We start from the raw sequence: 14,856 nt of genomic DNA on the forward strand, positions 1-14,856 counted from the left end.
TTCTTCGGTTCATTATTGTTTTAAGTGCACATTTTCTTCTTTGCCTTGTTTTATATGTTCTTTCCTTCAGTAGTTTCTTTCTTTCTCTTGCCAGATGCTAAATTTAATTGCCTTTTTTAACCTTTGACCTTAGTAAACAAGTGACGTGTAAATTACTGATATCTTTGTCAACTCTAATCCTAATCATTGGAAGCAAAGACAATCGGCAGGACTATATAGATACCTCGACTATGACTTTTACTGCCAGTGACGTAAGCAACGAGAGTAGAATGGGAAGTGGCAGAGGCCGAGGTGATTCAGGGAAACGATCTCTTCATGCGGGTAAACTGTCTCTATATATTCCCATAGCCACCTTCGCACTGTATATCTACATATGACCAATTCAGCGAATATTTGTAGATTTGAGGAGTCAGTCATTACCATCACCAATTACATTCGCGAGTTCCTGCTTGCGGAAAGATCACATATACATACATACATACATTACAAACGGCAAAAATATTGCATATCTGCATTTATACACAGCCCTGACCACACTCTCGAGGGAAGGGGAAACAGGAGAGAAGGTTGCTGGAGAAACAACTTTGTATTATTTCTCTTTCTCTATCTATAAACTAATATACTCAAGTTTGGAATTTTCTTTCTAAAATGATGAGATTTGTGGTAAAGATAAACATATTCATTCGGTTTTGATCAAATGTAAACAAGGTGACTTCGAAATATCTGTGTCGTGTTGCCTTTTTTTATTTGCTTCTCCTTTCTTCTTCATCATCAAAAAGCAATGCTTCGTTATCCGCTTATCGGAGTTACGAATTAAGTAGGGCTCGTTATCCTTAATCCTGTATAGGCATTTAGCTGTGTTCTAAATAATCCCAACCCACCACCCCCACCCCACCTCATTCCGGCGTCATCATTCGACAGTTAAACATGTGAAGGGAGCAGCTATACTCGCCTGTTTGTACTTCAGTATAGTTACAGAAATGAAGCTTGTACACTCACGAAAGCACTGAAATAATGCAAAAGAACTTCATTATGATAGAGATTTAAAAATAGAATTAAAAAGGAGAATATTGTATTTGTAGCAATTATAACTTATGACTCATTGTAGTGTATCTTGCACGTATGTAACCGCATGGTAAGATGCCACTGGTATTGTTAATCCACGCACTGCACGCATGCTATTGATTTCATACACCTACTTAGAAATTTTCCTTCAGTTGAAATAAAAAGGAGGGCGTCGTTGGTACTGAATATGCATTAAAGTGCGTTCTCTCATTGGCTTGTTTGAATCAAGAAGTACGGCGTAAAGAATACATGAATGAAATCTGTCTTCAGTGGATAAAAATTTTGATACTTTCGATCATTCATTTCTTAATTAATGAAACGCTTTGGCAAAATTAGCTTGGTTAAACCTTTTCATCCTTTCTAGATCGTCAGCTAAGCAGTTAAACGAAGTTCCATATTTGGAAAATGAACAGTTTTATGCAGGTGCGTATCCAGGGGGGGGGGGCGTTGGGGGCGCGCGCCCCCCGGGTAAGGAAAAGAGGAGAGAAAAAAGAGAAGAAAAAAGAAAAGGAGGAGAGAAAGGAAGGAAGGAAGGGAAAAGAAAAAGAAAAAAGAGAGAAAAAGGAGAAAAGGAGGGAGTAGAAGAGAGCCAAGACCTCGGGAAGAGAAAGAGGAACAGTCATAGTTAAAGCGCTGATCCCTATTATATACACAGGGTAGCTAGTGACAGATCAAGGATTACGGAGGGGGTGTGCGCCTCACCCTACCCCTTACACCGACAACTCCATTTTTGACGTTTCCATTTTTCCTCTCTCACTAATGTATCTATATAAATACTATATATGGCATATCATAACGCGTGTGTGTGTATGGACGCCTTAAACAATTGTACAAATTGTAGTACAATTGTGCTATATGGAACCAACTGTGGCTGGTCTTGAACTCGACCGAGTCGTCGGGGAACATGACGCATTTCGGGAATGGGGTGACCGCCCCCCCCCCCCGAGCAAATTTTCTTTATGACATCGCTAGTAATTTCAAAATAGACAATGCATAGATGCAACTTACAAGGCCTGGGAAGTGTCATTTCCAGCGATCTGGGAGGCATTTTCGCCCAAAATTTTTCTTGTACGCTTCGCGCCAACCCATGGTGGCGCTTCGCTTAGATAGTTTGCCTACAGGCTTCGCCCCTCCTTTGGCAATTACTCGCTACACGCCTGTTCGAATTTGTAAAGCAAAGAGCAGATATAACATCATATCAGTGAGCATTGAAATGCATGTTCCACGATGAACAGCCTTAAAAAACTGTCTATGTGTGTAGTCAAAGGCGTAGGAGCCCAATTGGATTTGGGGCTGTAACGACTTGCCCGAAAAAAGGCGAAATTTTTCGCGCGCGAGGAGCGCGTTCAACATATCGATGCCAATATCATATAAGCAAGCATCGGTCATTACATTGCATGGCATCGTGTACCGCACGGTCCGTGAAAGTTGCACAGTATACCGCCGGATGCTAATGTAAACAACCAAATGTCCTATGAAGATGGAGAAAAACCATACAGATCCATTTATGTCAAAACTCTCTTTTACAGTAGTAATGTCGGCCAAGCTTACAACTTTATTTTAATTACCAAGGAGATCATTTTTAAGCTATTCATTGCTGTTTATTTTTCTTTCAGTAGGTGCCCAAAAAAATTTGGTTGCGGAAGGGGGGGGGCTGCAGCCCCCGCCTCCTATACGGGACCTACGCCTATGTGTGTAGTGTTCGGTTTTGATATACTTGATATCGGAAATACCTGCTATTTTTCATTTCCTTCAACGAACTTTTATACTAGCCATTATAAGAGGTTGCAATATTTCTACACCAATAAATTAACTCTGTCTGAATTTTCGAAAATTTCCTGATCAATATTCTTCATCATACTTTCTTCTACTCGTGCAATTTTGACCTGTCTATTAGGGGTTCAAGGAGGTTTTCCTATATTGCTTGTCCATAGATTGAATTTTGTGCAACATTATGGGTATGTTTTGAAGTGATTTTTATTCACGAGAAATGTGAATTTTCAAATTCTCAGCAAATAATGGGCTTAAAACCTTGAAAAGTGGGGCTTTCGGATATTGTGGGCCGTGACTTAGAATCACCTACAAAAGCAATGATCCATAGGATATGCAATGAGGTCGAACATGATGTGTGACTGGTTACAATCTTCAAAAAGGTTATGGATGGAAAAAAAAATTTTTTGGGAAATACTTGGTTTTCAGGCAAAAGTGTACATCTGGTTGGTCATTTTAAAGCCCGACAAGTGCCATTTCCGGTGATCTGGGGGGTATCAAAACCAGAAATTTTCTTGTACGCTCCGCGCCAACCGATGGTGGCGCTCCGCTTAGATGGTAATTCGCGCCCCCCGGGTTAGAAAATCCTGGATACGCGCCTGTTATGCATTACCTTTCTTTCGAAACGCACAGGCTCACTGGCTTGAAAGGGTGTGGAGACTCGAGCACAAAGAAACGTCTCATGTCGGTAATCTGAACTAGTTTCGAATGAGGTGTAACAGAAGTGTTAGACACCACCATCGATCCCACAAAATACGCACACGGCTTGCTACCGTCGGTAATTAGACACTAGTGTACAGTCAATACATACAGCTACGGTCAATACCCACAACACAGTGTACATAGCAGCGTGGACATCTCAGGTCTAGATAAAAGATAACAAGGTATCACGTTTCATTACTGTCTGCATTTTGTACTGACAAGAAGAAAGCGTCATTTGCAAGCAACGGAAAGTAAACTTTTTTTCTCAGAGCGCGGCACGCGGTTTGGGGCGAGGTTTGAGTCTTCAATGCCTTTAAAACATTTATACATTTTTGAAAAAGAACAGGTTTTTGTATTTCTCTATTCTAAACGCACAGAATCACTTTAAGCTATATTACATTGTTCATATGTGTACGGTATCGGTGCGTGCATTAAATACAAGTAGACCCGCATATCACCTCTCCACATGATTTGATAAGCGTTTATAGGCCAATCCGACGACAAGCACATTTAAGTTGTAATTTCGTAAAATTTGATTTGCGACGTTCGTGAAACCCTGTTAGAATATTGAAACATTTCATTTCATTGCAAATGTAGCTGAAGTTTACTCTCGATTAGCAGGGACAGGGAAAAGAGGGATTAGAGGATTGCGTTATACTACTATAGCACACTACAGATACGTCTGTATCCGCGGTTTTTCAATCTACAACACTCTGACAAATTGGTTATAATATTGGTTAAAACGGTGGCGTACTACATCTTTTCTTTAACTCGAAAAAGTTCAACTGTGAGAGAGTGGCTAGAAATTAATTTAGTTGTTGGAGCCGTGAAAACACGTAGAGTATTAATAACAGAAGTGGTAAAAGAAAACCAAAAATAATTTATTTAAACAACGTATCTTTCGTTGCCAACCCTCTTCCTAATTAATCAATCTACTAAAAGTTCTACAGCGGGTGTTCTTTTTCCCTTCCTTCTTGAAGGGGGAGAAGGGGGAGGGGGAATTGGGGTGGGACGCGCGATGATTAGAACTTTCTGAAATCTTTTCCTCTCAGACCTCAAATGGAAAATCCAAGTTACAACATTGGACAACACTCCAAACTCCAGTCCTTACAGTGTCAAGACCATTGGTCAGGGCGCCCTCCCACCCCAATACGTCAACGCATGGTTAATGGACGAGAAGAGACCAAAAGGAGAATTACACAATTGACTAGGAGAGACAATTAATGATATTCCTTTGAATACGATATAAACAATCAACATATGGCTACATGCATTTTCTTATTCTTAAAGAAATGGCAGAACACAATTACAGTTTTCAATAATTATTATCAAACACACGCGATCAAACAAATACAACTTTAGATCTGTCGAAAAAGTCAATATGGTAATAAGCATATTTACAAATCCCAATGAAAATTGACTCAAATCTAGCGAACAAAATTCAGAATTAGATATTATGTATGAATGGACTATAGTACTATTACTTTGCCTGCCCAGCCATTAACTTAACATCAATGAAATGCAATGTGATTGAAATTATTATTTTTTATTTCTAATTCACTACAAATTACAATTGAGCCAATACCAAAAGAAACAAAGGAACGGCCGTCTGTAGCATTCAAACACAAAACATTCCTCAGAAGGAGATGTGACACACACCTTACTCTCTATTGTGATTTGTATCTGAAAAAGTTGCAAAGCATTTTAAATTTGAATACAAAATACATTTTCGTAACTTCCGTCTGTCATGTCCTGGATCTCTCAGTTAACTGTAAAGATTATTCTTCCTTGAAATCAAATTAAACATTTTGTTTCTCTCCATCAAAACTTTGTCATGAAAAAGGTTCTTAAAATTTCTATTCCTGAAGGACGCCCTCTTTTAACGCCCTCTTTCCTGTAACAATTTTTTTTTTGGGTGGAGTTTTGGGGAGTTGTAAACAGTGATACAATACATGGTTATCTCTGTCGCCTATCCAGATACCATACGATTCAACTCTATTATAAATACTAACATTGTAATAATAACATAATAACCAGGATATGCTGATACACAAAACACATCTTATTGCTAAAGAATACAAGAGTTTGTTTCCTTGAAGAATATCAAAACGTGGCAAGTTTTCAATGTTAGGACAATGGTCTCTTACTTAATCACTCAGAAACTTATATTTAATCCATTTATCATTTTGTTGCAAAATGATACATTACTTAAAAGCCATAATAGAGCATTTTTCAATAGTTTGAGTAAAGTTGCCAAATTAACAAGACCACTTCAAAACTTTTTTTCAGAAAATGGTTAAATATGCTAAGAATTTCATTGAGTTTCTGCAGGCAGATGAATTGATGAAAAATAAATTTCTCAGTTCTTTTGCACCTTGTTGTAAACTTGTAACATATTAACTGGCCAATCCATCATTGCCTTATGGAAATAGCCAGATAAGGGTAACATAAACATGGTAAAAGTAAAAGTTTCAAAATTTGGGTGGTAAGACATATTCACAACATGTATTCTGTTAAATACATCATGAATTTCATGAGTTGGGAAAGGGGGGGGGGTGGTGGGTTTGTGATTGTTCCTGTATCTGTCCTAAGTCACATGTTTGATTAAATTCAGTAAAGTTGAACTGAGCCTCAAGTTCTGTGCAAATAACGCTCTTTCTACAAAGCAATTTTAACACATTTCAAACAAGGAAACAGGTGAGGGTACCAAATGAAGGAATTTAATAGTTCCTTATTCGTACCTGCTGATGTTATTGTAATACATTACCAAAATTCCTTTTCAGTTAGCTTGAAAAAAAAGCATTAGAAGTACTGTTAAAATATTACAATGAATTGGTTCGCTCTACAAAAGACCTACGTAGTTTGATATTCTGTCATTAAACTGAAAATGGTTTTGAGTCTCTTCGCCGAAGGTGCAACTGTAAAGGAAAAGCTAGTCTGTGAAATATGTGAATCCAGTCCATCACTTACTCACAGAGGTTTAATGCAAAATAGACTCAATGCTCACCTACGTAATGTTTAATAGTATTAATTATAGAGAAATTGTGGATATTTAAACAGAATGGAAATGTAACTGTCATCATAAAGAGAGACAATAAGCAGATATACAAAGTAACTCATCATACAATTTATTGGCTGCTACAGTAGTCCATTCTACAGAAATCTGTTCATAATAATGACCTGTTGTAAAATTTAATTGATGAAGTACATCTCAAATAAATATTGTATGCAAAATCTGACCTCAAAAGGAAACTCAAATTTTATTTCTTTACTTTGTAAAACATATATATTTCTGGGAATAAATGAATTAAATTAAAGTTTAGAGCCTTATCTGAGAGGTTCCCTGAATTAAACCTTTAAAATCATGAAGTCATCCCCCCCCCCCCCCCTTCTTGATAATTTTATCTGTAATGTTAACAACAAGCAATGAACATGGATATTCATATCCAGACTACTTAATTCATGTAAGACTCACATGACCAGAACTGACATGTATTGTAGTAAAGATGTGATGTAGTCTAGATGTAAAGTTGTATACTGCCACCATTTGATTACTAACTACAAAAAGCCATGTATTGTAGCAAACGTTATATACTATTAGAGGTATTGGATTATGAAAGTGAATATCAAGGTACACTCTGTTTTCTCCTCTCAATACCTCTTTCCACAACAAACATTAATATACTTAATCTGAATTTTATTCAGACATTGACCTTTGACCCGATCATTCAATTTGACATAATTTCTTAAGTGTGTAATTGAATCTCATTTTATATCATGAATATTCATGCATATCTGAGATGCATAATGCTAGTCACTACCAGGATACTCTTCCAACAATACAGCTCTCTCAAATATTGAGGTCACGGCCAAATTACGAGCCAGTAGATCTGCCTCCCTCTCTCGTTGATACAGCATTGCGTATCCTTCTCTATGTTTTCTATGGAATGACTGTTTTCCTCCATGATCCATGTTAACTCCAGAAGACAATAAGATTCCTGAATAAGGTTCAAGTTCTATTCTCCACCTTTTGTCGCAGCCTTATCATCGAACATTGAATCCAAAAATGATATTGAGTTGCGAATTTCTGCCCTTAGCTCTTGTCATTATTTTCGAAAGATTTGTCAATACCAGCGGACATTTCTTTCACTCTAGCCATGAGTTCTGGCTGATACCTACAAAGATAATTAAACATGTTATGTTATACTCATACTGTATTCCTTAATGTACAAAGTGGAGAAATGAATTTGTTACATCTTAACACTTCTATATTGACTCAAACACTTTGACATGATGTGCTGATGTAACAAGTCAGTAGGAAAACAACTTCATCTGGCCTAACTTAGGCCTAACCACATACGATAAACACTTCCATAACAGAAAGTACCAAAGATCTATTTGAGTGCCTAAGGCACTAGATGCATGACTCCTGTACTTCCCATACACAAGAAGGTGAAACTAACTTTAGACCCCTCAATTTTGTGTCGTGAAGGGGAAATCACTATGAAATACATTAGAACCTTGGAGTAGGCTACTTCATATCTTCATCACACAAAGCTGTTTAGCTGCAGTCCGAGTCATGGTGGGGAAATCATTACTAAATAGACCTATATTACTTCATAAATTACAACACATCTTCCGAACAATATACTTTGAGATCCATTGGCATTTGATTTGAATAATTAATTAGGGAAAGATTTCCTTGTTTTTCGTTGGAGTCTTAGCCACAATGGTGATGGTTAACAACTCCACTGCGACTTCATATGAAAAGGGACCTTCTGAAAAGGAGAGGTTAGTTTAGAGACCCAAGAATCAGGAAGCCTTACAGTAGCTTATTTGAGACCCTGTCCATGTAAGATCATGGATGAACATTGGCTTATTTCAAGCCTTCTCTTTTTGATAAGTGTGAGAGGATAATGAGGCAGGGTGTGAATTGCTCCCATTCCTGCTCCTGGGACCGCCACTTAACATCCCCATCCGACGGACGAGAATTTTTACCTCAGCATCTGACCACTTTAACAAATACTGAGGTAGGCAAAGGTATCCCATTCCACATCACTGCAATGCAGCCATGACGAACAAAGTTATTTCAAAACCAAGAGAAGAACAGAAAGAAACTCCATTTCCCAAGTTGACAAACCAGAAATACCAAATCCACGGAAGACTCCGCACATCACCACTGCAGCGATTGTTGAATAGGTCAAGAGAATCTGGCTCCTGGCGGAATATTGATCTGGGAACCTAAGGATTGTGAGGCGGAGACTCTAATTGCTAAGCCACACCATTGCATAATTAGGTAGGCCTATTCTTGTAACTGATCCCGAAATCCATCACCCCCATCTCACTTAAACAGTCACATTCTGCAAAGATGTTGACATGTATAAGCTAAAATTATAGAAAACCTAACCTTCAGGACAGTTGGTCTAGCTATATATATCTCAATCTACTCAATACCACAAAGGCTAGTATAAGTTGTTTTTACATCACGATAGGCTACAATTAAAAAGGACATTTTACATAAGATTTTACTTATGAGAATATTACTGGTGTCCTGCGTTAAGTGCCTTTGGAGCTAACTTTAAATTAAAATGTCTCTGGTTCTGACAGTGGTTCATGCACAGCCTGCACTACATGTAGTTAAAACATTTCCTATACTTGTACCAAATGCGCGAAAAATTAGGCTAGCTTACATTTTTACATACTTACACACAACCGTCAAAATAAACGTTACTCCAAACCATTGACAATGACACCAGTTGTGGTTCTTCGTATAATTCCCAGTTGTTGATGAGAAATTGTCGTCGTAACTGCCAATGACGATCATTTTCGTGAGTTTGCCGTAACTTGTCGACGTCTTTGTCTGCCATTGTGTTTGTCTCGTGTATGTAACAAGTGTCTAGCCGATAAAATGTAACCAGAATTTGGAAGAGCAAAATGCTACATAGACAGGGTTAAAAATCCCAGCTGCTAATTTCCTCTAAATGGTCTTTCAGTTCACACAGTTACCTGATCTATGATAAGTAAGCCATCTAACAACGATGCAACCAATGAACTATTAAATTAATTGAAGGTTGTGTCGGTTGATGATATACAACCCGTGTCTATCAACCAGACTAGAGATTTAAGGAAAGTATAAGTTAACCTTCATACTAGCCATTACCCCCACGGCATTGATGATGAGCCTAGACAGGGCCTTTCTTAACATACCAACTGGAGAGGCAACGGCCCCTTGAATCCACTTGTTAGCTCCCCCCCACCTCATCCCCCATCCCTCCCACACACCACTAGGACCCGTTACATTTGGTTTATAAAATGGGTAATTATGATTTATTAGCAAAACTTGCTAAAAAGTTCATATTTCATATCTTTGTTCAATGTTTGTTGTGTTTAATATATTCGACCTGCACCCTCATATACATATCGTCATATTGCTTAAAAAAATTCTCTATCTTCTGATAAAGGAAAAGAAAAGAAGATCGCCGCATATATTACTCTACCAGCGAAGTATATATCATACTTATAACATCAGTGAAGTTACAGCAGTTCTGAGATTCTTGCATCCTAAGAATGAGATATTGAATTAAAAAGAACAGAGGAATGGTCTTTCCCAAAACCTATGCATATATGTAAAGAGAACCTGTGAACATTTCTTTTGTTAGGACGGGTCGTGGAAAAAATTGGTAAATGCCTTTTTGGTTTGTTCTTGTCACTTCATTAGTTACCGCACATGACTTCCAAATGCTAGAGTAGTGGCGTGGGAAGCTATCAGAAAGTAAGAAGGTAGGAAGTCGGTAGAGAGTTGTAGATCTGTATGTGCTATGGTAGCCCAGATGGGACATTGAAATTTCAACTTTCTTACCTCAGAACATTAGTCACCAGGTTGTTAAGATTGTACGGTTATTCTTTTACATGCCAAACATACATTTGCCTCTTTAAAACTATTCTAAGACTAAGCAAATATTTAATGTCCATAATCCCTCATGCCCTCACATAAACCACCCTATTCTGTGGTACATTGGACTTATACACTCATTGTTCGCCAGCTAAATAAGTCAATACGTATTTAGTTTTATTTTCTTCATCCAGATCAGGGTTTTATGTGGATGTCAGACTTGTCCACGAACCTCCAACTTTTCGAGACACGATCTGAGTCATTATTATACTATAATACGTATAACAGTGCTTCGTAAAGGATCAAGTTCATAGTGTTATATTGTAGAGGTTGTCGATAGGTAAAACGTTTGTACATTACTAAATTATACGATATATCAGATTTTAATTCAACAAAAAGTGCTCTAGTTTTGACTTTCAGAAACGTCTCACGAACCCCCTAGGATGGACTCACGCATCCCCTGGGGCCAAGCACCCCAGTTAAGGAACCCTCGATCCAGACCTTTGTCACAAAGTTGAATGCTTCATATTATGTCGTTTTCGTTTCATGTATTAAATTAGTTATTATCTGTCCATGGTTTCTATATAAGTGCTTATACTGTAAGTTCTCTGTAACTTAGTGTATTACGGTAGTCTGCCGGACTTAGTCAGTAGCTGTGCTAGGATTGGCGGTTCTGCTATTATAGGATTGTTAAGCTTTGGTCAACAATTGATGTAATCAAGTGCGTAGGCCTACGCTGAGCTCTAAAAGTTTGAAAGTTGAATAGAACCGCGATGGACCGCTAACTGTGAAGTTTCTAACTACCTGCTAGAAACCATAGAAATCTTGTTGAAATGCTTTAGAACCTATCCATAGTGACGCTAACAAAAGAGGTTCTCCCATTAAAGTTGGTTCAGTTTATACGTTAGTATAGGATATGAACGATCAATTACTAAAAGCTACCAGTGTGTAATTGAGATGGACTTGATAAGCAGAGGGCCTGAAACTGATTGTTAGGTCAAATCTACACTTTTGTCTGATTCAGTACCAAACATCACCGTGGCCGTATTTGTCCAGTCAAATGGTGTTTAAGAAAAACAAGTGAGTGCCACATCATATAGCACTGGAGCCTATAGTCTTCAAATCCAATATAGCAAAAGGAAGTTATTGCGTGTATATTGACCAGATAAAACAGAAGATTATACAAGTTAAAGGTTATCAGTGCTCGTCCCAAAGTCAGCTTTAAGAAAACCCCATAATAAGGGTCACACGTGGTCAACAAGCAATTTATATGATACGCGGAACTTTATTTTCCCTTTGAGGCATGCATATATAAGCTATACTTGTTTAAGTTAACACCCTTTAGTGTATGGAAATAGTGTAGATGGAAGGAACCTACAGGAGGCTAATTTGTTTATTAAAACTGCTACCAATTTTATGAGCAGTGTAGATATCCCTTTAAGTAATTTCGTTACATGATGAACATTCGATGCTGCCACGTCACACTGACTGTTCATTGTAATACGTTATCCGATAGCTCCTCACCGTCCAACCCCCACTCCCCTCCTTCCCATCCTACCCTGCCTCTCAATCCAATAGCCTTCCTGTCGCATAAACTCCTGCAGGCCCATATACACACGCTCTGTTCACTAGTGTTGTAAATAATTTATTTATGATATGTTTTAAATCGTACATGTTACCAGGAAGTCATTAAACAATGTGGAGTGGTATACGTGATGAAGGGAGGGTGCTACCGATAATAATTAACGGCCCAAACAAAATATGAGTTTTGGCTGAAAATCCCAGACATGGTATCACTGTTGTCTATTACAAACCACTTTTCTCATTCGTTGCCTTTCTCGTAAGGATTGACACAAACACTGTATAGTCAACTTCTCCAAAATGTCAGTCATCCATTTTGTTGATAATTCCCATTTCTCAAGTTATTTTGCTAAATTTGCGATTAACGTTGCAAAAAGAGAACATATTTTCTTAATACCAGCTTAAGATGTTTGGTATGGTTTAAGTTATGTATACCTTCGTGATTCTTAAAACTGAATAAAAATCCACTTATTGTTTTAACAGGCGCGTAGCCAGGAATTTGCCAAGGGAGGGGCGAAACTGTTTATTCGGGATCGCAAAGTATCTAAGCGTAGCGCCACCATGATTGGCGCGAAGCGTATAAGAAAATTTTGGCTGAAAATGCCTCCCAGATCGCTGGAATTGGCACTTCCCAGGCCTTGTAAGTTGCATCTTAGCATTTTCTCTTTTGAAAATACTAGCGATATCATATAAACATTAAACAAATATATAAAAATATGCTCAAGGGGGGAGGGGCGGCTGCCCCCTTCGCCCCCCCCCCTTGGCTACGCGCCTGTGTTTTAAAAGGAACTGCGATCAAATGTTCTTCCGTATATATGGTATGGAGCTGCATGCATCGTAGTCTGAGTATACTTGTATACACAGGACGCTCATACACTGAGACAAGGAGCAGAAACCTGTTTTAAAGAAGCTTTCAATGTTAATGTATACTGCTTAGAGAAGAGCTTAGATCGAATGTTGTAGTATATGGCACAGATTTTGTAGTATATGGCACAGAGACTCTGAATGTTGCTTTAAAGGAACTTTGAACATGAGTATGTTTGATACCGTTGTCATGTATGCGTGCCTCTTCGCGTAAAAAAAAACTTTAATGCTGAATGGTATTGTCATAATTTGATAGCAGGCCTTCTATTAGTGTTTATAGTTTACTCATAACTCACATTAAAGGAACTTAAATCGATTGTGTTGTTGTTAAGTACGGTCAGAGTTGTGTATGGTCAGCGGTCCACGAATGTTTAGGCCCACGATGTCTGTGCCACGACCCACCACCTTCCCACCTCTCCGAATCGACTTTCAGAATGTATAAAAGGAAGCTAGCTTGTACTATGGACATATAGGCAGTTTCCGAAACGGTTAAAAGAGATCAAACGACTGGAAAAATCCTGCGACCCCCTGACAATTTTTACGCAACCCACTGTTGCGGGCCTCAGACATTCCTGAGCTTTCGTTCAAGCTTCAACTTGTTTGTAAGATTATAACAGCTTCTATATGCTTGTTTCCAAAGCGAGGACAGCAGCAATTTTCCATACTTTTGAAGTGAATATGACGGAAAAATGTATTTCAAGCGGGCAAGTCAAAATGTGGGTCACAGCCGAAAAAAAGGTTGTTGTTCTTTGAGTACCATACGTAAACTGTGCATTGTATTATTACACTAGAGCTGTGAACATATTGTTGACTGTGGTTAAGTATAGAAATACTGCACATTGCAAGCCATATAGAAAAAAATAGCGTTGCGTGTGAGATACAACTCCAAAAATCTGCGTATATTATTGTGTCACAGACTGGTGAATAGACGAGATTGTATTGTTACTCAAAAGCCGAACTTGTGACTTTTTTAGAAATATCAATTTGGGCTAAAACTATAGTTATTTGCGTCGTTTCTCATTAAGCATGCAACACGGGAGTCCCTATAGAAGTATTATGATAATAGCATATATTAAAGAACTATTTTATGGATTTTTGACCCTCTTTATTTATCGTGCAATGAATGGGCATGAGTTATTTATCCTTTAGTCTTCACTCAGTCATTAACCAAGAGAATACAAATATGGAAATTGACAATAAAACTTATTCTATTGTTTTCATATAACCAAAACCTAATTGGTTTCCAATCACATAGAAGATAACTAACGAAAATACTCTTCTTGTATCACATGTGTGTAATAGATTCCATTCTACCATTTAAACTATGTCTCGCTTAAATCCTGTCGATATTATTAGATCAATGTTAATGTTCTTCATATATAGTTAAGCAACAACGTATAGTCTTCACTTTACATTAAAGGCATTGAAGACTCGCCCGAAACCGCGTGCGGCCATCTGAAAAAGTTAACTTTCCGTTGCTTGCAAGTGACGTTTTGTTCGTGTCGCTACAAAATGCAGACAGTAATGAAACGTGACACCTTGTTATTTAGAGCTGGACCTGAGATGTCCATCACTCTATCGTTTGTACACTGTGCTGTGGGTATTGACCGCAGCTGTATGTACTGACTGTACACTAGTGTCTAATTACCGATGGTAGCAAGCTGTGTGTGTGTATTTTCTGGGATCGATGGTGGTGTCTAACACTTCTGTTACACCTCATTCGAAACTAGGTCAGATTACCGGTGTTAGACGTTTCTTTTTGCGCGAGTCTTCACACCCTTTAATGGCAGCATACTGCTTGTGACATGCATGGGGAACAATAATAACTGAGAGGCACCCTTACTACCCTCCGACTCATCCAAGATCAAATTGTCCATGGATCCATATATTTGGTTGCGAATAACACATTTAGTTTTGTTTATCTTCTATCAACCTCCCCCTCCCTCACCCCCTCCCATACCTCCCACCAGCACCACTACAGA

This window comes from Apostichopus japonicus, chromosome 14 (assembly GCF_037975245.1).
Source record: "Apostichopus japonicus isolate 1M-3 chromosome 14, ASM3797524v1, whole genome shotgun sequence".
Lineage (NCBI taxonomy): Eukaryota > Metazoa > Echinodermata > Holothuroidea > Aspidochirotida > Stichopodidae > Apostichopus > Apostichopus japonicus.